This window comes from Ovis canadensis, chromosome 20 (genome assembly GCF_042477335.2).
Source record: "Ovis canadensis isolate MfBH-ARS-UI-01 breed Bighorn chromosome 20, ARS-UI_OviCan_v2, whole genome shotgun sequence".
Taxonomy (NCBI): domain Eukaryota; kingdom Metazoa; phylum Chordata; class Mammalia; order Artiodactyla; family Bovidae; genus Ovis; species Ovis canadensis.
Genome location: NC_091264.1, coordinates 32,494,969 through 32,519,588, shown reverse-complemented (window position 1 = coordinate 32,519,588; position 24,620 = coordinate 32,494,969).

The window sequence follows — 24,620 nt, the reverse complement described above, 5'->3', positions numbered from 1 at the left end:
TGAGGAAGTAGGTAGATAACTGTACTGCCGATGACCACCTGTGTTTTGCTTTGGGAGCAGGATGGCTGAATATCGGGAGGCATGAGCCCTCTCAAATCTGGATCACAAGGCAGTGAGCGAGAACATGTCTGAAGCTGTCAGGATGACGGGCAAGGGGGGAAAGCCATCCTCTTAGCTACATCCATCCCCTTTCTGTCCCCAACCTGACTGACCAGCCCTCGGGGCCAGGGAGAATTGGGGCTCGAGAAGACTGCTGAGTGGCTCTCTGGAGTCTGGCAGGCGAGTGACCACAGAGATAAGCCCTTGAGATAAGGGGCAATCAAGCCACCTCATTTAGTGGAGAGCCTGTCGGTGACAAGCTGAGCCCTGCACGGCCCAGGATGTGTGTGGTAGGGAGGTGGAGGAGTGGGCATGAGGTCAGGGCTGGGGGGCGAGAGACCTTCGGAGATGACCCCTCAGCTCCTGCTGCTGGTGGGGGTGGAACTGAAGGTGGGGCACCTGCATTTTTTCAGCAGCTTCATGGCTCCGCCACCCTGACTCCCCACCCCCTGACATCACATTGAGTGCAAGCTGACTGGCTGCAGGCATGTCCATTGGGTGCTCACTGAAGCCCAAGATCTGAGGCCAGAGGGAGGCTTCCAGGGGAGGAAGACTATGAGCCTCTGGGTGGCAGAGTTGGCTGGGGCCTTTTCTCCACAGGAGGATCCCCTCTGGGCCCGGATGATGAGCTGAGACTGCCAGCATGCATTTGCAAAAAGCCAACACTGGGAAGACTCTTGAGGTACAGAAGGGGAAACCATCACTCAAGAAAACCAAGGGCCCTGCTTAGAGTCACACAGTACTTGAGAGCTGCTAGCTCCCTCCCTGCTCAGGGTTGTAGGAGAACGGCAGAGTCAAATTTCCACTCTGCCATGTGTACGTGTATACCTGTGTACGAGCATGCGTGCTGTGCAGAGGTGCTCTGCAGACCCAGTGGCTGCAGTCAGGTCCTGGACGAGGTCCCAAGCCCAGCCCTGTGCAGGCCCCCGACCCTCTGGTCAGAGGAGGCAAGCCACATGGGATGGCCCCCAGACTTCCAGGCGACGCTCACTCATCACTCCATTAGCGCTCTGAAGTCCGCGGGCGGTTCTCACTCTGGCCTGGCGCTCCCCGAGGCCCAGCAAGAACGTGGAGCACATGGCTCAGCTTACGGGTCCTCAGGGACCACCTCACTCACAGCAACTTCAGGCAGAGCATGGTATGGCCAGGCAGGCTGATTGGCTTTCAGGAAAATTACGTCAGACTTCCCCCAGCGAGGCTGCCAAGGAGCACTGAGATCACTGAGATGTCTGCAGCTGGGTATGGTCCCTGCCCCATCTTCCCTTCCAGAAGGGGGAGCAAAAGGCATGGGGACAGCCAGCTGGGAAAGGACAGCAATGACACTAATCAAAATGCCTGAAATGAATATGGTTAGGATCAGGCTTTATGCAAACATATGCAAATAGGCAGGCAAATCTCCCTCCAGATGGGGAGGATATGTGCAAGTCAGGACTCCAGAAAGTCCTGAATGAGGCTATCTGTTCTAATGAACTGGCCCCAAGGATCCCCACGTATGTCCTTGCATGGAGCTAGGGTCCTCCGGCTCTACCAGAGTCCAGAGTCTCCCACTTCACCCCCTGTTCTCGGCTTGCATCTTGTGGTCTGGCCCTGGGTCACTCGGGGCTGAGGCCAGAACATACAACGGCCCAGGTGCAGTCTCCCCTGCCTGGATTGCCAAGTGCCCTCCAGCTCCTAACCACCGTCTCCTTCCCAGTGGCTGGGAAGTGTCTGTGGCTTCCCACTCCTCATGACCACAGTTCTCTAGCCCAAGATTGGCCTGTCCCTAAAAGGGGGCCCAAAACAGTAGCCTGCCCATCAAAGAGATAACCTCCTCCAGAGGCCCTCCTGTCATTGGTAGCAACGCCCAGCACACAAAAGGTGCTCACTAGCAGGTGAATGAACCAAAATTTGAGTGCACACTCACTTCCCTTTGGGGACCATCATGCTCTCCTGCTGTGTCTTGCTCAGTATAGTTTGCAGCTGCATGCTGTCGGAGCTGAAACATTTGGGCTCTTTTCTCATGTCCTCAACTGGCCTGAGTTCACCGCGGGCAGGATATGTCCTGGTCCTCTCTTTGGCCCTGTCGCCTTCCATGAAGGGTGCTCAAATCTTAGTTGGCTTGATGAGCACATAAACACGCGAGTCTGTTTCTGTTTCTTGCAGCCCCTCGCCTGCGCGTGAGCGTACAGACAGAACTCAGGGCCCAGGGCAGGCGCTCATTACACGGGGAAGAAATGGACAGGTGAAGGGGGACCTCTGGGGCCCTGATCAGTCTTTCTTTCCTGTTAGACCGCGAGGGACTGGACTCCAGGGTAAAATAAAGGATGAAGTGAAGGGATGAAGAAGTAAACGAATGAGTGAATAAATAGCTGAGTCCTACTGACGGGGTGGGCAGGGAGGGGGGTTCTGAGAAGGCTGTTGTCTGCTGTTCAATATCTCTGTTCCCAGCCCGGGTGGCCCAGAACACACACCTGTCCTGTGCTCAGGTCTGAGCTCCTCGTCAACTTCTCCCCAGGGGCCCCTCCAGGTAGGGCCTTTGTTCCTACCCAGCTCCTCACTCCAGCCCTACTCCCACAGCCTTGAGCCCCCGCCCTCAGCCCCCATGGCTCTTCCTGTGGCCTTGACCCCACCTGTTCAGCTGTTTGACTTAGAGCTCTACAGCCTTTGGGTGTCCCCACCCCCCCACCACCTCCTTGCTTTGAGGTTGCCAGGTCAAGTGCAGCTCCGCAGTCAGTCAGATAGCCCGGTCTTGAGTCTTCCTTCTGTTATCTGCCAGAGGGCAAAAGCCGGAGTCTTCCCCGGTCTCAGTTTTCTTATCTGCAAAATGGGGCTAATACTGGCTGTTAAGAGACCAAATGAGGTTCCAGCTTGACTCCTGGAATGGACCCATTTGCTCAGTCAAGTACTCCATATGTGGAGCCTCTCTCCCCCCCTCCCCCGCCCCATCCTTGCTACTGCCACCCCCAGCGGGGCCATGGTCTGTGGGGCCAAGGAGAGTCCCCTACTGTCTAGGAGTGGAAAGGGAAAGTCGCTCAGTGGTGTCCGACTCCTTGCAACCCCTTGGACTATACAGTCCATGGAATTTTCCAGGCCAGAATGCTGGAGTGGGCAGCCTTTTAGGAGGTAAGAACACACTCCAATAGGAAGGTTTAGGTGGAGTTCTAAGCCTCAGGGCAGAGATGAAATCAGGACAATTAGAGCCAGAAAAGAAGAGGTGCCCTTAGAGAGATTTGGAACTGGAATCTGTATGTGAGACATCCTAAAAGAATAGCTAAAAGTGAAACAAGAGCGGTAAGGTGTAAGAAAGGACTTCCCAATAGTGGAGGCTGAGGGAAAGAGCCCATTGGCTGAGGCAGGAGCCAAGGCTCTCCTGCCTAAAGCTTAGAGGGCTTTGAGAAAAGAATAATTTGAATTTATCTTCAGCTTCCAAGTTTTAAAAGTGTTTGCCTAATCCTCATCTTACTCCATCCCCATAATAAGCTCTTAATATGTGGCAACAGTGTCATTTATAACATAGGTGGGGCAGGCACTGTGGCTCCCTCCCACGCAGGGAGGGGAGGTCCCCGAGGCCTCGGGATGGCCCAAGGTCGTCTGGCAGAGGGTCAGGAGACTGGGGTGAGAGCTCTCGCACGAGTGAGCCCAGGTTACTGGCTTTCTCTCATCCTTTCCAGGGCTTAGTAAGTCTGGCATTGTTTTCTGAAGCTGAGGCTTTTTCTTTTTTTAAAAAGGTATTTATTTATTTATTTGACTGCTTCGGGCCCTGGTTGCGGCATGCCGGATCCTCGTTGCGGCACGCGGGATCTGTTATTGTGGCCCAGGCTCAAGAGCCCCGGCTCAGTAGTTGCGGCGCGTGTGCTCAGTTGCCCTGCGGCCTGTGATATCTCAGTTCCCTGACCAGGGATGGAACCTGAGTCCCCTGCATTGGAAGGCAGATTTTTAACCGCCAGACCACCAGGGAAGTCTTGCAGCTGAGGTTTAATGTTGATTTCTTTGCTTAAGTTAAAAACGAGAAGTGGAGGGTAGGGGTGCTCTCTTGCAGACAGCAGTGGGGGCCTGAGTTTGTCCCTCTAATCGTGGCTGGGCTGGGACAGTGTAAAGGGCAGTGGGGAGGACTCTGGGAGGCAGGCAAGGGAACATCAGGGCAAGGAGGAGGGATTGATCTCTGAGCTTCCATCAAAGGCAGACACCTCCCTGATCCCTTTGCGGAGGCTCTCCTCTCGCCAGCCCTTACAGCCAGACCCCCTATTCCCACCCCAGCCCGGCCCATCTCCGCCTTGCCCCAAACCTGCAAACAATGCATTGTTGACAATCTGTGGGGGCTAAACACTCGATAACACGGTCCCCGCCACACCAGACATCCTAACAGCGGGCAGGCCTCTGTGCAGTGACGGGAAGATGCTTTGAATACATCATCTTGTCAACTTAGTTTATTATTCTTTCGCTTAAGATAAACTGCAGCCGCCAACGAGGGGCTGTATAAATTCCAGGCTCAGAAGTCAGGCAGGCCCCACTCCTTGTTAAACACTCACTCACACACACACGCACACACACATAAATCCTGCTGAGAAAATACCGCCCCTCCTCGGCCCCCCAGGTCTCTCCGGGACCCAGTAGCCCCCATCTCATGGGGTGGTCCCAGGAGCAGCTGCAGACTTCAGGGGACTCAAGGCTTGGGCCTCCCCTTGGGCCACTTCCCAGACTGAGCCTGAACATAGACTCACTCTGGGGGCCCGGGAAGGTCTCCCCGCAGGAGCCAGCTGTGCCCCGGTCAAGCCCAGCCTCTTGACTCCAGGACTTCTGTCTGTCCAAGGCCATAGCCCTGTGTGGGTGGCCATGCACCCACATGGCTGTGTTGGGGAGAGAGGTTTTCACACTTCAGAGCCAGCAGCCAGGCCCTAGACCCCGATGAGGCCTTCAAAAGCAGCCAGCATCCATCCTGGGGGGAAGGGGACCCCATGGACCACTTGATCCCCGCACCTCCCCCCAGCCTCAAGGAAGTGCTGAGGAATCTGTGTCATCTCTGCATGCTGGGCAGAAAAGGGGCTCTGAACTCTGAGCACAAACCCAGCTCTTTCCTCCCCTGAGTGTTTGCAACCAGAAGGGAGGGATTCTATGGGCTTTATTTCAATCTTGTCCTGTCTTACTTGGGATCTTAGGATAAAAAGCAGAGCAAACCAAATGCCATGCTGGGCACAGGGACAAGGATAAGGAGGTTGCAGGATGCAGTGGAAAGAAGAAGAGCTTTGGTGATCGATGTGGGTCTGGCTTTGCAACTTCAGTTTCCTTCTCCATAAAATGGAGTAAGTCATTTCCATCATGCAGTGGGAGGCCTAGCATGGCACATAGTAGGTGCCTATGCCAATTTCTCTGTTCACCACGCCCTCTTCCTGTTCTCTACCAGGCTGGAGAAAGAACAGTATTGTCCTCATTCTCTGGGTGAGGAAGCCAGCCCTCCAGAGGGACTCCAAGGCAGCTCAGATAGGAAAATCATTTCACTCCTAACTCCGGAGCAGATTATCACAGCTATTTAGCACCTGCTGTAGGCAGGGGACTGTGCTAGATGTTGAGGGAATGTATGGAAGGACTTCAACCTGAGGTTACCCTCCCCTGGATGCAAGCTTTGTCAGGATAGGGATCTGTCTGTCTGTCTTCTGCAGGGCATTTTCCCCCGAGTCCACGAGGACCCTAACAACAGCAAGTGAAGCCCCAGACTTGAGGTTTGAGGAGATAGCTCGGATGGTAAAGAATCTGCCTGCAACACAGGAGACCTGGGTTCGATCCCTGGGTTGGGAAGATCCCCTGGAGAAGGAAATGGCACCTCACTGCAGTATTCTTGCCTGAAGAATCCCATGGACAGAGGAGCCTGGAGGGCTACAGTCCATGGAGTCACAGAGTCGGATCTGACTGAGTGACTAACATTTTCACTTTCATACTTTCTCACCACTTTTGAAGCCACGTGACTCCAAACCGGTCTCTTGACCTCTCCAGCCCTCATTTTCCTCATCTATGATATGGCCACAGGCGGGGATCTCAGCCAGGAAGGGCCTGGCCAATTCCAGGGGCCTGGTCAGACAGAGGTGTCCTTCCCATCCCAAGGCAAAGAAGGAGGGTCAGTTCAAGATGTCAGAGGGCCCATGCTCGTGGAAGCAAATTGCTGCCTCTGCCCCCGCCCCCCGCCCCCAGCTGCCACTCACTACTCAGGTCCTCAACAACTGGTCCAAAGATCATTCCAAGTATCAGCAGGAAGGACATGCCACTTCCCCTTCCCAACAAGGACAGCAAGCAGGTGCAAGGACCCGGCAAGTTGAAGGAGACTGACTGCGTGCCAGAACCAGGTCCCTTACCTCCCAAACTTATCCTGTTATCAGCACCCAGGCCTCCTCAGAGTCTACAGCTGGGTTTGGAGCAAGCTCCTCGGAGGGCTCCCGAAGCAATATCTTTTTAAAATTATGTATTTATCTGATGACTTTTGACTGCATTGGGTCCCCTTGCTGCCCGTGAGCTTTCTCCAACTGTGGCGAGCGGGGGCCACTCTTCATTGCCGTTTGTGGCCTTCCCAGGGCAGTGGCTTCTCTTGTTGCGGAGCACGGGCTTCAGGAATTGTGGCACATTGGTTTTGTTGCTCCTCGGCATGTAAGATCTTCCCGGACTAGGGATTGAACCAGTGTCCCCTGCATTGGCAGGTGGATTCTTAACCACTGGACCACGAGGGAAGTCCCTAAAGCAGTATTTATAGGACCAGGGGCTGAGGGTCTTTCCAGGGGCCACTGCTTGAAGAGAGTATCCATCTAGAACCCAAAGCAGCTGAGCAGGTGCCCATGCTCTCTAGAGACTGGAGCTCAGGGAATCGGTCAGTTATACTTCAGAGACTGCCAAGGGTATGAGGGCCTCCACCCCCTAGAAAGAGACTCATTGCCTTGTTTCATATTGTGAGCCCCACTGAAGACCTGATTAAATGGGGAATTCCACTGCTATCTGGAAAGTGGGGAATTCACCGATGGAGTTCAACCCTCTCATTTCACAGATGAAGAGACTGAGGTTCAGAGACTGCAGTCACTTAGTTGTCCCAGAGATCACAGAACGACCAGGTTCTGGCCCCTGGCCAGTGTGCTGTCCTCCCCTCCAGTCTGCCCACAGCCACCTCCCCGTGGCTCACCAAAGCTGGGATCACGAAGATTCTGTCATAATCTCCTGGGCAGCTTGTTAAAATTAGAAATCTGATAACCAGGTTCTTTACAAGCTCCCCGGGTGATTTTCTTTTTTAAATGTGAGTTTCTTTTAAAATATACTTTCCTCATTGGGCTGCACCAAGTCTTAGTTGAGGCATGTAGCATGTAGGATGTAGTTCTCTGATCAGAGATCAAACCTGGGCCCCCTGCACTGGGAAGGAGAAGTCTTAGCTGCGGGACCACCAGGGAAGTCCTTCCCTGGGTGGACAGTTTACTTTCCTTCTCCATAGCTCAGTTTTCTCATCAGCTAAAGGGAATAACCGTAGTACCTGGTACTCAACGTTGTTGTGATACTGAATGAGTTAACACACAGCTAATATCATACAATATCTCATTCTCTGTGCTCTGATCCTCTCTTACTCTGCTCCAACCACAGCAGCCTCCTAGCTGCTCTTTGAACTCACCAAGCATTTCCTGCCCCAGAGCCTTTGTACTCACGCTTCTCTCTGCCTAGCATTTTTGTCCTGCAGATAGTCCCATGTTCCCACCCTCAGCGTCTTCAAGGGCGAGCTTAAATGTCACCAAATCAAACACCTTCGCTGATCACCCCTTCTCCTGATTGACTTTTCATGCCTAATCTATTTTCTATCTACTCACTTCTTATATGATTCACTTCTAAATTAATTGATTCTTGGCTGCACTAGGTCTTGGTGGCTGCACATGGGCTTTCTCTAGTTTTGGCAAGTGGGGGCCACTCTCTAGTTGCGGTGCCTGGGCTTCCCTTTGGGGTGGCTCCTCTCATTGCGGAGCGCGGGCTCCAGGGCACGTGGGCTTCAGTAGCTGTGGTGTGTGGGCTTTAGAGCCCAGGCTCAGTAAGCTACTGTGGCACACCAGCTTAGTTGCCCCACCACATGTGGGATCTTCCCAGACCAGGGATCGGACCAGAGACCCCTGCGCTGGTAGGTAGATTTTTAACCACCAGACCACTAGGGAAGTCCTTGGATTATTCTTTTTTAAAATATTTATATTTATTTATTTGGTTGTGCTGGGTCTTAGTTGTAGGATATGAACTCTTAGCTGTGGTACTTGTGATCTTGTTCCCTGACCAAGGATGAAACCCGGACCCCCTGCTCTGCGAGTGGCTGAGTCTTAGCCACTGGACCACCAGGGAAGTCCCTCTTGGCTTATTCTGTTTCTCCCACTAGAAAGTTCCTGAGAGCAGAAACTATGTTTGCCTTGCTTAATGCCACACCCTCAGTGCCTGGAACAGAGCCTGACACTCAATAAATATTATTGATTGAATGAAAATAAGGTACTTCAAACAGTGCCAGGTATATGAAAGTTAAAAAAGTTAAAGTGTTAGTCACTCAGTCATGTCTGACTCTTTGTGACCCTGTGGACTGTAGCCTGCCAGGCTCCTCTGTCCGTGGGATTCTCCAGGCAAAGAGTGGAATGGGTTGCCATTTCCTAGTCTGGGGGATCTCCCCAACCCAGGGATCAAACCCGCATCTCTGGTGTCCCCTGCATTGCAGGCAGACTCTTTGTCGCTGAGCCCACGTTGGAAGCCCATGTCCTGCTCTGTGGTTAGTTGTTCAGTTGTGTCTGACTCTTTGCGGCCCCATGGGAAGCCCATAGCATATGACTAATGTATTGTCACTCAGATCTCTACCTACATTGGATGTGGTACAGGCCAACTATGGGGCATACCTCAACTTCCAAGGGTGGGGAAAGAAGGAAAAGAGGTGTTTTGCAGGGTGAAGTGGGCCCCCAGGAGCTGTGGGAACCCGGGTGGGCGTGTCCGTATATTGAGTCCAAGTCTCCTGTCTGACCTAATGGGAGCACACCTGTTCTCGGTCTTGTCGTTGCTGAGCAGGGTATCCAGGCGCTGCATCTCTGTTCATATTTTGGCTCTCTGCTCAGGAGCAGACGGGTACCAAGGACGCCTGAGGGAGGTCACGACTCAGGGATCTCCTGTCATCCTGACACAGGAGAAGAATGGCCACCTGCCTGGGCGATGTGGAAGCAAGGACAGTTGCCGCACCAACCAGGAGGGCGTGCCGGGAGCTCCTGACAGGTGGGGAAGAGGCCTCCCACCCCCCCGCCCCGCTCCCCCCCCCCCGCCCCCCCCCCCCCCCCCCCCCGCTCGTCACCTCCTCACACCCAGCTTCTGTTGACGGAGGGAGCAGGGAGATGGCAGCTGATAAGAGGCAGGACCTGCTGGGCTAAGCAGACTGGGCAGTGACCCCACTGTCACTGTCCACCTGGGGGTCTGCCCACCCCCTGGTGGGGGGTGGCTTCAGAGACACTTTTCTCCCCAGGTTCAGGGGCTTCTGGAAGTATCTTCCGGAAAATGTTCAAAGTGGGTGAGTCTTGTACTCTCCCCACCTCCCTTCACTACACAGATGAGTAAGTGAATGAATGAATGAGTAATTTCCATAATTCTCCCCCAGGCCAAGGTCTCAGACTAAATCTGCCTCTTCTTTGTTGTGGGAAAAGGTAGCAGTTCAATAAGGAAGGCGCTTCTGGGGACTGACTGTATGCAGGGACTGCCCTGGGTATGGGAGCTCACTGTCTAGTTGAGACCCAGGACACAGGCTACGTTGCAGTTTGACACAGCTCTTGCTGAGATGGAGCTTTGCTCAGGGCCGGCGCCTGGGGGAAGCACAGAAGAGGCACCTAGGGGAGGGCTTCTGGGAGCAGGTGACACAGGAATGAGGTCCAAAGGCTGAATCTGAACAAGAGGAGGGAAGAGTAATCTGGGCAGGGGGATCAGCCTGAGCCAAGGAGTGAAGGAGTGAAATGGCGGGGGGTGGGCTGAGGGGGCATGGGCCATTCAGGGTAACTCAGGGAGGAAGGGGGGGCCCTGGCCTGGGACTTTGCGGATGGGGGACTTCGATGGGCTTTAAGCAGGGCAGAGTATGATCAGAGTCACAAGTTCCAACTACGTGGCTGCATAAGCAAAGGGACCCGAACGATGAGCCCCATGGCCTGGACGATAGTCCAGGGACTCGGGGCCTGGTCCAAGTGAAGGCAGCCTTGGTCAGAACTCCAGCTCAGCCTTCACCTCCAGTTGATGGCGCCTCCTCCTCTCCCATCAGTATGGAACTGAGGAAACGGAGGCCCCAGAGTGGCTAAGTTCACACTTCAGGGGGCAGCCACAACCTCTCTCCCTGATCCAGAATGAAATTCTGCTGGGGCCAGATCTTGCTCAAAAGTTTCCTATTGGTCAGTTGCCCCGAGTCTGGTTTTGCAGAGAGCAGAGTTCATTGACCTTTAAGGGCAAAGCTATCTCCTTGTCCTCCCTCTGCAGAGATAATGAAGTTCATGGGACTATTTTCCTTGTGGAAGAATAGAGCTGCTAAGAAAACACTGTGGAGTGAAGGCTGTTTTCAAAGGTCAGACGGAAAGGGCAAACCTTTGCCACCAGGAGGAAGTGAAGGGTGTGTCTCCCTGGCTGCGGGGAACCGTGCCACCAGCGCCTCGCTTTGCCTGAGCCTGCCGCGTGCCTGTGCTGACTCTCCTCTGCCTCACCAGATTGTGATTCACGCAGGTGGCCAGATGGCACAGCTGCCAGGCCTCCAAGGGGTGGGTTACCTGGCTACGTGGTGAGTTTTGGGGAGTGTTTCTTCTAGACCCAGAGACAGTCCAAGCTGGACTTGAATGATTGTCACTGCCCTCATGGTAAACCAGGACACCGAGGTCCCCACTAACACAAAAGTGAGCTCATTTCAGGTCATACAGCCAGCTCAGGTCAGGCTTGCTAGGGAAACTGAGGCATGTAGATGGGAAATGGCTTGCCCTGGTCGTACAGCCCACTGATGGATTGAAACAGGGAAACTGAGGGTCAGAGAGGAGGCTATGCCCAGGCTCCCACAACCTGCTGGTGGAAAAGCCTAGGGCTGGACTCAGGACAGAGCTTGTCCTGTATCCAACCTGAGCTCCCATCCCCTCGCCCACCCCCACTGCTCTGCAAACCTCAGCATCGCGGCAGTCTATCTCTGTTTGCTGAGTGTCAGTCATCCCTGACGGTGTCTTCAAATCCCTGCTCAGCCCCTTTAGATCTTATCGGCTTAGCTCCTATGAGGGCTCCTCACCTGGATCATCCCCAAATGGCATCCGTGTGCACAGGTGCATGGAGTGTGTGGGGGCTGGGCATTCCAGCTGTGGGGGCAGACAATGGCTGGGTTAAGAGGGTCATCTTCTTTTCGCACCTCCCGATTCCTCTGGTTTGTAAATCATTATCCCAGGTTCCACAAAGCAGGCATTGATTAAGCCTCTCACTGTCCCGTGATACAACAGGCAGAGGCTACTAGGGTCTGTGAGTGGCCGGTGGCAGCTCCCAGCCCCCTCCTGGGCACCAGGGTTGAGTTACCCATATAATCCCTGCTCTTCCATCCACCCTCTTTGTGCCCATTGTAATTTATAATCGAGGGGCATGATGCAACCTGCTAATTACATTGCTTGATTTTGAACACATCCCAGCTTCTCTGACTCAGGCAGCAGAAGGAGGCGGGAGCTGCCGGCTCTGCTTTGTGGCTTATCAGGGTTGGGTTATTCCTCTCACACCCGCTCACGCCTCCCCGGCCTTTGTTAACCACAGCTTGCATCACCTCCTGCTTTCCATTTCTGCGGAATTTTTTTTAACGGCCCTTTTTTATGAGCCGCTCCATCTTGTTAGCTAATGAATGACTGTGGGGCAGCGATGGGGATCACTTTGTGTCTCTATTAAATGTTACACGATTGTAATTATGAGTTAATAAGGGACGGCTAATAAAAAAAAAAAAAACAACAACATATAATCCATTTTGCAGCCTGGGGCAGACATGAGACTCATTGCCTGGTTCCCGGGCTGCATAATCCCAAGTCCTGGGGACCACAGGCTGGACAAGGGCTCAGTGAGGCAAAGAATGGGTGCCTCTGTCAGGTTGTGGGGTTGCGACCAGTGGAGGCGCAGGGGCTCTGTCTCCAAACCTCTTCTGAGCCCTCCCTGCTCGTCCGCAAGCTTCCTTAGCTCCTTGGTGTCTGGACTACTGAATTTCCCTTCGATCAGCTCCGCCTGTGTCCACTGTGGCCTCACAGCCCTTTCTCCACATCCCAGCACAGTGAGCCTCTCAAGATGCTGCTGGCCCCACCCCTTCCTCTCTCCAGCTGCCTTTAGCGGTCACGAAGGCTTCCCTTTGCAACTCTCTGCTTTCAGTAAGCCATTCCCAAGGCTCTTCTGTCTTCTCTAAACCTGCTGGGAGTGGACTGAGCCCCCGGAAGGCAAGTGAACCCAAGAACTGGGCAGGAGGAAAGTCTGGGAATTGGAAGGGGTGATAGGCAAGAGGACCCGCAGCTGGCTACCACTTACCTGGTGGTACCTAGGGCTATGGGATGTGGAAATGGAGGGATACTGGCCTCCTCACCCCTAATCCCAAAAGCCAAAGGGCAGGAATTTATATTGAGGATACAAAAGTGAAAATGATAATTTATTTCTCGTGCAGAAGCATTTGATATGTTTCCCTCTAAAGAGATATTTTACATTGATAACAAGTGTTGGGATAAGAGCTTACATTGTCTGGTCAAAATAAACAAAGTTCTATGCTATATTCTCAGTTATATTGTAAGCATTTTTCTTCCCTAATTTAAATTGCATATTACAGAAGAGTTTCTCCATGTACAACTAACCTTTAGTATGATGGATGAGGTATGGATTATTTTATAGATGTTTAACTTTTAGATTCTATCAAGCTAAATATCTAGGGCTGCTGTGTTGTGCCCCAGAATGATCATGGAGCCTTTGCAGGTGATGGGTATACAGGGGGGTGCTTAACAAATACTCAGTTACCTGAAAGGGTGGAAGGGGCATGGGTAATGTCCACATCCCCTGTCCACATCCATGACCTGGGCTCATGCTCTGAAGATGAAGCTGGAACACAACCCATCCACATGGCCACAGCAGCTGGGTACCAAGCCTGGTGTGACTTTTGCACGACCAGGGAGACAGTACAGCCTGTCATTGGGAGTGTCTGGTGGGCAGAGGAACAAGACCCCTAAGATCTAGTGTAGGCAAGTCACCGCCTCTTCCAGGGCCTCGGTCTCCCCACCATTCAAGTTTATGCTGCAGTATTCTGACTGCATTCTGGTTAAGCTACTTACCCTTCTGCCTAAAGCCAGCCCAGCCCCTCCCCACTCCACCTGCGAGCTCCCTTGGCCGGGCCTCCTCTTCCATCCTCCACCTGCCCAGCGCTCTGTAAATGTTGAACTAATGAGCGGCTGAAGCCACATGCTCTCAGGCACCCACTCTATGCCAGACTCCCACCAGATGCTTCCTGTGTGCTACTAGCAGTCTTCCCACCAGGGCTGCTGGGAGGACTGCTTAACCTCCACTTCACAGCTGAGGGAACTGAGGGGGAGACAGCGTCCAGCTAGCAGTGTCCCTGAGGGGTGGTGGGGCTGGAGCTGAGCGGTCCATGCATGACCCGAGAGCCAGAAGCTGGGTACCATCTGGGGGCCCCTCCTTCTCAGCTTCTCATGGCCTGGGTGGCAGCAGGCAGGCAAGTGACCGTGGGGCGGGAGCCGGCAAGGGCGACCACAGACTGGGCTACAGAGGGAACATAGTCTGAAGACACCACTCAAGTTCATCTTCAAACATGCTGCGGCCGCGCTGTGGGCACCGGGAAACCACAGCCGCCCACATCTCGGCAGTCGGGGCCAGCCCGGGGCAGGAGGCCGACCTGGCAGCAGCAGGGCAGCTGGGGGCAGGCAGGAGCAGCAGGAAGGCTGGGGGTGGGCGGTGGGGCTGGGGGGTAGGTGGGAGCAGGCAGGGAAGAGCTGCTAACCCATCCACAGAAAGTCTTGGTGGTGGGGCTGGATACATCATCTTCAGAGAACTTATTCAAAACTACTAAGAATTCTCAAGATGGCAAAAGCAGAGCTTAAACCAGGCTCAGGGACCTCCTAAGTGTGGCCCCTTCGGGTCACCCATCCAGCCAGTCCTGGGCAGCAGGTTGTTTGCCTGGCTCCAAGCTCAGGGTTCTTCTTGGCATGGCACTTGGGTAATAGGCATTGTGTAAAAGGCCTGGCCCCTCATTGCTGGGGCAGAGCCTAAGTAACCCACAGTGCAGGGCATGGCAGGGCGGGCGGAGGAGCGGGGCATCAGGAAGACTCGTGCCATGAACATCTTTGCGGGCTGTGTGGATAAAGCCGAGCCAGCACACTGGAGGGACGGCGGGCAGGCAGGCATTCAGGGTGTGGCCTGCCTGGTGACTCACCCGGCTTGGCCATGCTCTGCTTCGACTGTGAGCATGTTGGGGAGAGGTCCCAGGCCCTGCCAAAGCCATCCAGAGTCCCTGGATGGGCCGCCTGCAGACCTTAAGCCTGCAGGAACACTTAGGGCCCTAAGGGTGCCTACAATCGGGCAGGCAGTTTGGCCTCCAGAAGCACGTACACGATCACCATAGTGGATCTCGGAGCCCTCTTTGAGTTAGCATCCCCCAGGCTGGCTCTCGACGCAGGAGATGTGGGTTCGATCCTTGGGTTGGGAAGATCCTCTAGAGGAGGAAATGGCAACTCATTCCAGTATTCTTGCCTGGAGAATTCCATGAACAGAGGAGCCTGGCAGGCTACAGTTCATGAGGTCACAAAGAGTTGAATGTGACTGAGCTCATGTGCGCATATGCACACACACACACACACACACACACACAGGCTGGCTCTTGGCAACAGTGATGACTGTGTCCTATGGCTCATGGCCCTCCTCTGCCCTGTGTATGGTGCCCCTGAGAGGCTGGGCTGAGCCCCCATTTGTGCCTTCCACCAGTCCCTGCCATGAGACCCTGCATGTAGTGGGTACTCAGGAAATACTGGTTGAGTGAACACAGGAGATGTTGAACGATGATGCAGTTCTGCCTCATTTGTGTTAGGGCTGACACTTGGGTTGGAAGCGAGGGAAAGGAAGGATGCTTTTGGTTAGCAAAGTGGTGGGACATTCCCCACCCATGCATGCATGTTGGTGTGAGTGTCTGCATTTATGTGGGTCCGTGAGACTGCGCATGTAGTGTACGTCTCCATATAGGATGGACTCATTTACAGAGGGTGCAGGTATAGATATGTGTGCACGCCCTGATGTATGTGAGAGGGTGCTTATAAAAAGCACTTATGGGATATGCGTGTGGGTGGGTGGTGTCAGTCGCTCAGTCCATGTCCAACTCTTTCTGACTCCATGAACTGTAGTCTGCCAGATCCCTCCATCCTTGGAATTCTCCAGGCAAGAATACTCGAGTGGGCCACCTTTCCTTTCTCTAGGGGATCTTCCTGACCCAGGGATCGAATCCAGGTCTCCTGCAGTGCAGGCAGATTCTTTACCTTCTGAGCTACCAGGGAAGTCCCTTGTGTGGGTAGGGACCCATGCATATGTGCACGTTTTTGTGGGAGACACCCACGCCTCCTTGGCAAGCACCTGCATGCACAGGGCATGGGAGCGTGCATAGACAGCTGGCAATCTTCTGCTTCCTGGCCTCTATCTCCCACTCGGTCACCCTGCCCCATCTAGCAGTCAGACCTGTGCAGGCAGAGCTCATGGCACGAGAGAGCTGGAGAAGTGTGGTGGCTGGGAGTGCAGGCTGCCCGGATGGGTCCGACTCTGCCCCTCACCCACTGTGCATCCTCAAGCAAGTTTTGTAAACTCTCCTTGCTCAGTTTTGTTCATGACAGCACTTTCTTTGAACTATAAGCCTAGAAAAATGGTGCCTAGTGAGGCTCCACAAAGGATAGTTGTTGATAATATCTTGGCTGGGGGCTGCTGCGGGTAGCAGGGCCAGTTCTGAGAAGAGGGCTGCAGCCTTGTCCATCCATCTCTATGAACGTGATGGGCAAGTTCCAAACACCAGCTGGAGAGATGAGAAGAGGGGTGGGGAGGGCCGAGGGCTGCAGAAGTCTCGCCCCCGACGACTCCTTCAGACTCCTCAGAAGGCCCTGAGGAGTCTGCAGAGTGGTCCCCAGTTCCAGAACACACACATGGCAGGGCACAGCAAGGTAGGAGCAGCTTTTTAAAAACAGTCCCCTGGAGACATCCCAGGGATGGCGGAGCCTGGTGGGTTGCCGTTTATGGGGTCGCACAGAGTCGGACACGACTGAAGCGACTTAGCAGCAGCAGCAGCAGAAGGAGACAGCAAAGCTGGGCCCCAGAGGCCACCCACCCACCCACCACAGGGACTGACGGCCGTGCGCGGCGGGGTAAATCACCCGTGCTTGCCCTCTGGAATGCGGTCACTGTGAATGGTAACACGCATGTTGCTGCTACGTAAACACAGTTAAGCTATTTACAACGGCCTCAGCCTGGCGGCCCCTGGAGGATCCTGCCTTGTAGGGGATGGGCGGGCCGCCTTGGCTCTGCTCTGCTGGCCAAGACGGTGGGGAGAGGGATTTATCTTGTCAAGACCCAGATCCTTGGCACTTCCTGGTGCCAACCAACCCCAAGGCCCGGCACTGGGGGCCAGGAGAGGTACCCCCTCGCAGGCCAGAAAAATGTGTTCTGAGATTATGGAAAGTAAGAGAACATCCAAATTGCCTCTTGGTTTAGTTTTAGCCCTTGTCCTTTCCCCAGTTCGGGGAGGATACTTTTCTAAGTAAGCAGGAGTTTTGCCCTGAATCCCAGGAATACACTGGGACGGATCTCCACGCAGGATCCTGGGGGAGACACTGAGGAAAAGACTCAAGCCAGCCCCCAGGAAACCCCCAGTGTATGGGAAGGGACCAACCCTTGCCAGCTGGAGCCTCCAGCCCAAAGGTAGAGACACAGCTCCTGTCCTCAGCCCCCCTCCCTCCTCCTGCCCAGGCTGAGGGTGGAGGCACAGTCTCTGTGTCCCTCTGCGCTCGGTGGCTGGACTGGGCCAGCTGGGGCTCAAGGCCTCAGGTAGACTCAGGGAACAGGCTGCTCTGGAGGGCCAAAGCCTTAATTGTGGCCGTAACCACTGAGACTTCCCCAAGAGAAGTTTTGCTGAAGATCTCTGTCCTGGAGCATGCCCTAGGCTCGGCCGATTCTCTTTCTCCAGAAGTGCCCTCACTTCTATAATAAATAAATACCATCTATTTTTTCCAAAATGAGCTGGGGTTACCCAAGAGGCTGCTTAAGCTGGTAAACCCTTGAGGGATTTCCTCCCAGGGTATGGAGGCCCTGCCCACCCTTGGGCCTCTCCCCAGTGACTCCAGGCCTCCCTCTCCTCCCTTGCTCCGTGGCTGCCTCTCTATCCATCCCAGGTTTTCTCCTGTGATTCTCATGCCCAGAGTGTACTTGTTGCCCCTTCCTGCCCATCCGCATGCTGAGCACCCGCAGGACTGGCCTTCCCGGGCAGCTCCGTCCACAAGAACTTCTCCCTCCTGTTGTCTACACAGGCCGATCCAGGCTGTCTGGATTCATCTGCTTGTCCCCCATCTCCTCTGCTGATAGTCACCATTATTCACGGAAGGCCTTTGCCATGCCCCATGCTGGGCTTATTGGCTCACACACATCCTCTCCAATTTTCCACCAGCCGGAAAATGGCAATTTCGGGCCTCATTATGGTGATGAGAGAGCAGAGGTGGAGGGAGGCTGGGTGATCTCTAGGGTCATAGCCGGTGAGCGGACTGGGCTCTGGCCCCTGTGTTCTGTTCAGGGTACCCCCTTTCCCGTGCTCCCCCACACCTCAGGGAACCCAGAGCAACATGCCTTGATGAGGTGGAGTCCGCAGAGTTCACGGGGTGCGGGTGGGGGTGGGTGGGCTTTTTGTTTTAATTTCAAAAATAAAGAACACGGGAACTTTCACACACTTACCTCTGAAGAGAACAGTTACTCTGATCATGCTGCTGGTCAGTGCTTTCTGGGTTTGCTTTTGCTTTCCATTTTATTTCTTTCTATCAACAAGGGCACCATAAAAAGCATCAAAAAGCAGGTCGTCCCTGAGCTGTCTCGGTGTCACTAGTCCCTTCCTTCCTGCGGCTTCGGTTGTGGCGAAGAAAATGGTGGCTTTCTGTAGTTTTATTTACAGCCCCTTTAACGTCAATTAAACCCATCATATCAGAAACAAACTTTTTCCCCCAAATTTAATCCATCACATGATTCTTTCAACTCGATTTCAAATAACGTTTTAAAAATAAATTCTTTGCTCTAGAATAGCTTTAGATTTCCAGAAAAATTGCAAAGATAATACAGAGTTCCCATACACTCCATACCCATGTTCCTCTATGTGTGTGCTAAGTCGCTCCAGTTGTGACTGACTCTTTGTGACCCCACAGACTGTACTCCACCAGGCTCTTCTGTCCGTGGGAGAATGCTCTTCTGTCCAGGCAAGAATACTGGAGTGGGTTGCCATTTCCTTCTCCAGGCGATCTTCCCATCCCAGGGACTGAACCCATGTCTCTTGTGTACCTGCATTGGCAGGCGGATTCTTCACCACCAGCAGCAATAGAATAAATATCTCTATAATAAAAACCTTAATTAGTCTGGTATGTTTGTTAAAATTCATGAACAAACATTAACATATTATTATTATTAACTGAAATTCATACTTCCTAATTTCCTAAGGAAATTCAGATTTCCTTAGTTTTTACTAATGTCCCTTTCCAGTTCCAGGATCCTACCCAGGACACCTCATTACATTAGCCTGCATGCCCCTTAGGCTCCTCTTGGCTGTAACAGCTCCCTCATTTCCTTGTTCTTAATGACCTTGACAGGTTTGAGCCCTGCTGGTCTGGTATTCTGTAGAATGTCCATCTCTTAACTGGGATTTGTCTGATGTTTTTCTCATGATTAGGCTCAAGTTAGGAGTTTATGATGGAAGAACACAGATAAAGTGTCGTTTTCATCGCATCCTATCAAGGGTACATACTATCTACACGACTTATCTCTATTGATGTTGACCTCGATCACATGGCTGAAGTGGCGTTTGTTAGCTTTTTCCACTGTAAAGTTACTCCTTCCCTTCACCCCACCCTTTCTATACTGGCTTCTTTGAAAGGAAGTCACTGTCCAGAGCTTATACTTAAGGGGGAAGGAGCTATGTTCTACCTCCTCAAGAGTGAAGCATCTATATTGTTATTTGGAATTCTTCTGCATGGAAAATTTTGTCTCTTCTCCCTCATTGGTCATGGAATCATTTATTTACATAAGTTATGGGCTCATGGAAACTTATTTTATACCTGGGTTATAGTTCAAAATTACTTTATTCCATTTCTCAAGCTATTCTATCTTTGGCCAGTGGAATGCTTTCAGTTGGTTCTTGTGTGTATGTGTGTGTGTGTGTGTGTGTTGTACTTTTTCACTTCCTGGCTAATTATAAGATACTCTGGCCTCACCTTGTATATTTCCTGCCCCAGTTCTAGAATTGAACTCAGCCTTTTTTTTCAGGGAGCCGTGGTTTCCTTGAATGAAGAATGAGGTTAGAAACCAAGATCTGAGGGCTAGGTGTGCTTATCACTCCTGGGGTGTAGTTTCTTACAGACACTCCCAGCTGACAGATAAAGGAAATATATGTCTTTACTAACTCATGTGTCTACACGTTTCTGTATTTCTTTTGTAACTATCTGTATCTGTATTAAGCTAGACTTGAGTTTGTATTTATGTCCCCAACTCTAGTCTATTACCACATGGATCATTCCAGCCTCCCCCTCTTATTGTAACCTTTCACTCCAACAGTGAGAAACTGGCTCTCATCTGCTATCCATTTACTTAAATGTTCAGTTCCAGTGTAAAGAAAGTGAAAGTGAAGTCGCTCAGTCATGTCCGACTCTTTGCGACCCCATAGACTGTAGCCTACCAGGCTCCTCCGTCCATTGGATTTTCCAGGCAGTAGTACTGGAGTGGATTGCCATTTCCTTAAGTGTGTAACAATTCAGATTGTTAACCCACATTTCCATGGGACACAACTTTATCAACTAGAGTACAATGTTATGTGCAGTTCCCTGTGTCTTTAGTCTTACAGATTCCAGTCATTCCCGGAGTTACTTTCTCAGGACTTTTCCTCCCATCCCCTGCAAGGAGGTGGTGTTACACTTTTGTAATACGGTTAGATTCTTTCGTCACATTCTGTGTTCTATCCTGCAATCTCCCAGACTCCTAAATGATTTTTTGTAATTTGCACACATTAAGGCTCATTTCTTGGGCTTAAAGTTCTATGGGTTTTGACAGTTGCAATAAATATCCACTATTTCACACAGAATGGATGTATCACATAGACTAGTCCTCAGTTCAGTTCAGTTCAGTCGCTCAGTCGTGTCCGACTCTTGGCGAGCCCATGAATCACAGCATGCCAGGCCTCCCTGTCCATCACCAATTCCTGGAGTCTACTCAAACTCGTATGCATCGAGTCAGTGATGCCATCCAGCCATCTCATCCTCTGTCGTCCCCTTCTCCTCCTGCCCACAATCCCTCCCAGCATCAGAGTCTTTTCCAGTGAGTCAACTGTTCGCATGAGGTGGCCAAAGTACTGGAGTTTCAGCTTTAACATCAGTCCTACCAATGAACACCCAGGACTGATCTCCTTTAGAATGGACTGGTTGGACCTCCTTGCAGTCCAAGGGACTCTCAAGAGTCTTCTCCAACACCACAGTTCAAAAGCATCAATTCTTTGGCGCTCAGCTTTCTTCACAGTTATACATGACCACAGGAAAAACCATAGCCTTGACTAGATGGACCTTTGTTGGCAAAGTAATGTCTCTGCTTTTTAATGTGCTCTCTAGGCTGATCATAACTTTCCTTCCAAGGAGTAAGCGTCTTTTAATTTCATGGCTGCAATCACCATCTGCAGTGATTTTGGAGTACCACCCTACAAAATTCTCTGGGTTTACCTAGTCAAGCCTCCTCCCATCCCAAACCCATGAAAACCACTGATCTGTGTACCAGTCTCTACACTTTTGCCTTTTCCACAATGTCATATAAATGAAATTGCACAGTATGGAGCTTCTCCAGACCAGCTTCTTTCACTCGGTAGTATGCACTTGAGATTCATCCACGTCTTTGTGTGGCTTGATTGCTCTTTTGTTTTTATTGCTAAGTAGCATTAAGGTGTGTGGATGTACCAGTCTGTTTGTCTATTCACCTATTGAAGGACATCTTGGTTCTTTGGCAATTATATTTTTGGCAATTCTAAATAAATTGCTGCTATAAATATTCCCTTACTGGTTTTTGTGTGGACTTAAGTTTTAAAATCAATTGAGTAAATAACTAGGAGTACAATTGTTAGAGCATATTGTAAGACTACGTTTAGTTTTATAAGAAACGGCCAAAGTGGCTGTACCATTTTGCATTCCCATCAGTGATGAGTGAGAGTTCTTGCCCCACATCCTCACCAGCAATTGATATTGTCAATGAAAAAAAATGTAGCCACTCAAAAAAGTATATAGTGGTTTCTCATTGTTTTCATTTTCCTCTTGATCAATGACTCTGAGCATCTTTTCATAGGCTTACTTGCCATCTATACATCTTCTGTGATGAGCTGTCTGTTTGGATGTCTTATCCATTTAAAAAATATTTATTTGGTTGCACCAGATAGTTGCAGCATGCAGGATCTTGTAGTTATGGCAGGCGAACTCTCACTTGCAGTATGTGGGATCTAGTCCCTGACCAGGAATCGAACCCAGGTCTCCTGCATTGGGAGGGCAGCGTCTTAGCCACTGGACCACCAGGGATGTCCCTCTACTCATTTTTAAATCAGGTTGTCAGATAAACTTTGATTGTTTTAAAAAAAGTGAATTCCACCTCTGATAGAGGAGGATCAAACGCCACTGAGAACGTTCAGCATTTAGATGAGATACCTAAGAAATATTTGTGGAATAACATTCCAAGGAGACCTGGAATCCCAGAGCTAAAAGGTACCTGGAGTCCTTCTACATGAGAAGAAAATGGGTTTTGAGGGAAGAGGTGAGAAAGAGTGAAGAGGTCATGAAACGACATTTTCTCTGCCCCACACACCTGCATGCCCTTCTCCACCCTTTACTTCCCAGCGCTTCACCATTAGGTGAGACCACAAAACTAGATCTCACTGATAGGGTGTGAACGCGGATGCTGTCTGTCACCTCGGAGCCAGAGTATTTGAGAGCCTGTGTGTAACCCTCCTGCTCTTTTCTGCCTCTGCAGGTACAATCATGGAAGCCACTTGTTGAAATTTGATAGATCTAATATCAGGGTCCCTAATTGACTTTGTGGAGAAGAACCGCTGCTCATCTACCTTGGCTAAATTATGTGAGCAAGAAACAAATCTTCCTGGTGTAAATCAACTGAGATGTCAGGGCTCAGTTGTAACTGCAGCACAGCATAGCCTGTCCTGACATGCACAGCCAGTCATTGGCTGGTGCTTTGGCACCTCATCAGAGTCCCCAAACCTGGTGCTGTGCTGGCCCAGAAGAAAAGGTCCTTAAGGAAAGAGATCTTTACATGAATCAACTAAGAATCTACTGAGACCTACTACATGCCTGGCCCTGTATAGGCACTGTGTCTTTATGACCCCGGGTTTGTAGGGGAGAATGTGCAACTCTCTGTTGAACTGTCTGCTCTTCTTACTCACTAGTCCTTATCTCCCCAGATGACATACGCTGGTTGAAGCTGACTTTCCCACAACAGAACAATCCTTATGGGATATTAAAGGCAGGTTTCCTCACCCAAGCCAAGGCCTCCAAAGTAAAAGTGGAAGTCTCTCAGTCATGCCCAACTCTTTGCAACCCCATGGACTTATACAGGCCATGGAATTCTCCAGACTAGAATACTGGAGTGGGTAGTCTTTCCCTTCTCCAGAGGATCCTCCCAACCCAGGGATCAAACCCTGGTCTCCCGAACTGCAGATGGATTCTTTATCAGCTGAGCCACCAGATCAACCCAAGGCCTCCAAGTCTGTATAAACCCCACGTCCCTCCAGAGTTTTACCTGGCAGGTAGCGTGTCTCAGATGCTCTCTCCTATCTTGTGTGTGTATGTGTGTGTGTCTGCACTCAGTCGTGTCCAACTCTTTGTGACCCCATGGGCTATAGCCTGCTAGACTCCTCTGTCCTTTGGATTCTCCAGGCAAGAATACTAAAGCGGGTTGCCATTTCCTTTTCCAGGAGAACTTCCCGACCCAGGGATCGAACCTGTGTCTCTTGAATCTCCTACATTGGCAGGTGTGTTCTTTACCACTGTGCCACATGGAAAGCCTTCTCTTCTATCTTGCTTTCTGCTAACTCCACCCTTCCCAGAGGAGGAAGACACTGCTTTCCTCATTGTCCAAAAGACGAGCACCTGCCAGCATTTGCCAGGCTTTTTTCTCCAACTTGGTCCGGCCTAAAACAATTTGCCCCGAGCTGACCTCTGATAGCGGGTCACAGGCTTTGGTGAAACTCGTCCACAGCCTCCCAGCCTCCTAATCACATTATCTAGAGGCCTGATGCAATCCTCAGGGCAGGGAGTGAGGGTTTTTTTTTCGTGTGAAATGAAGTGATGCTCACAGGGCTCAAAATCAAGACCTTGACCTCATTAGCGCAATGTTCTGGTCAACAGGCTTGAAGAAATGTGATGATGTTAATTATGTGCTGATTTATTTAATCCCTGTTCTTGTGAAATGCATGTATTTGCCTTCCCCTCCTTTCCCCAGGGACTATAAACTCCTGGGGGCTAGGCAAGGGGTGAGCAGGCCGGAGAGGGGGATGTGGGGGGAGGACGAGACCAGGGTCATCCAGACCTGGATTCACTTCCTGGCTACGGTGACCTTGGGTAGCCTTCCTGAGCCTGGGATTGAGTAAGGATTATGGGTTTGGCACTGTGCCTGGCACGTAGAAAGCTTGGTAAAATAGAGCTATTATTACCAGACTGTTAATTATTATTTTATTCTATCCACTGAAGGATGATTTTCCATTGTTCCATCTTGATTTTTTTTTAATTTATTTATTTTTGGTTTCACTGTGTCTTCACTGCTGTGCCTGGACTTTTCTCTAGCTGCGGCAAGCAGAGGCTGCCACTCTCTAGCTTCAGCACATGGGTTTCTCATTACCGTGGCTTCTCTTGTTGCAGAGCGCAAGCTAACAGGGCGCACGGGCTCAGTAGATGCAGCTTGTGGGCTCAGTAGTCGTGGCACACGGTCTCAGTTGCCCCACAACATGTGGAACCTTCCCAGACCAGAAATCAAACCCAGCTTCCCTGCATTGGCAGGTGGGTTCTTAACCGCTGGACCACCAGGGAAGTCTCCATCTTCTTGATTCTTAAGAGATACTAGAGTGTAGGCCAGTGTTGCTCAATATAACTTTCTGGGATGACGAAAATGTTCAGTATCTGCACTATCCAATATGGTAGCCATGGGCCACATGCGGCTGCTGAGCACGTGAAAGGTGGCTGGTATAACTGAGGAAATGAATTTTTAAACTGCATTTCATTTTCATTATTTCACAGTGAAAT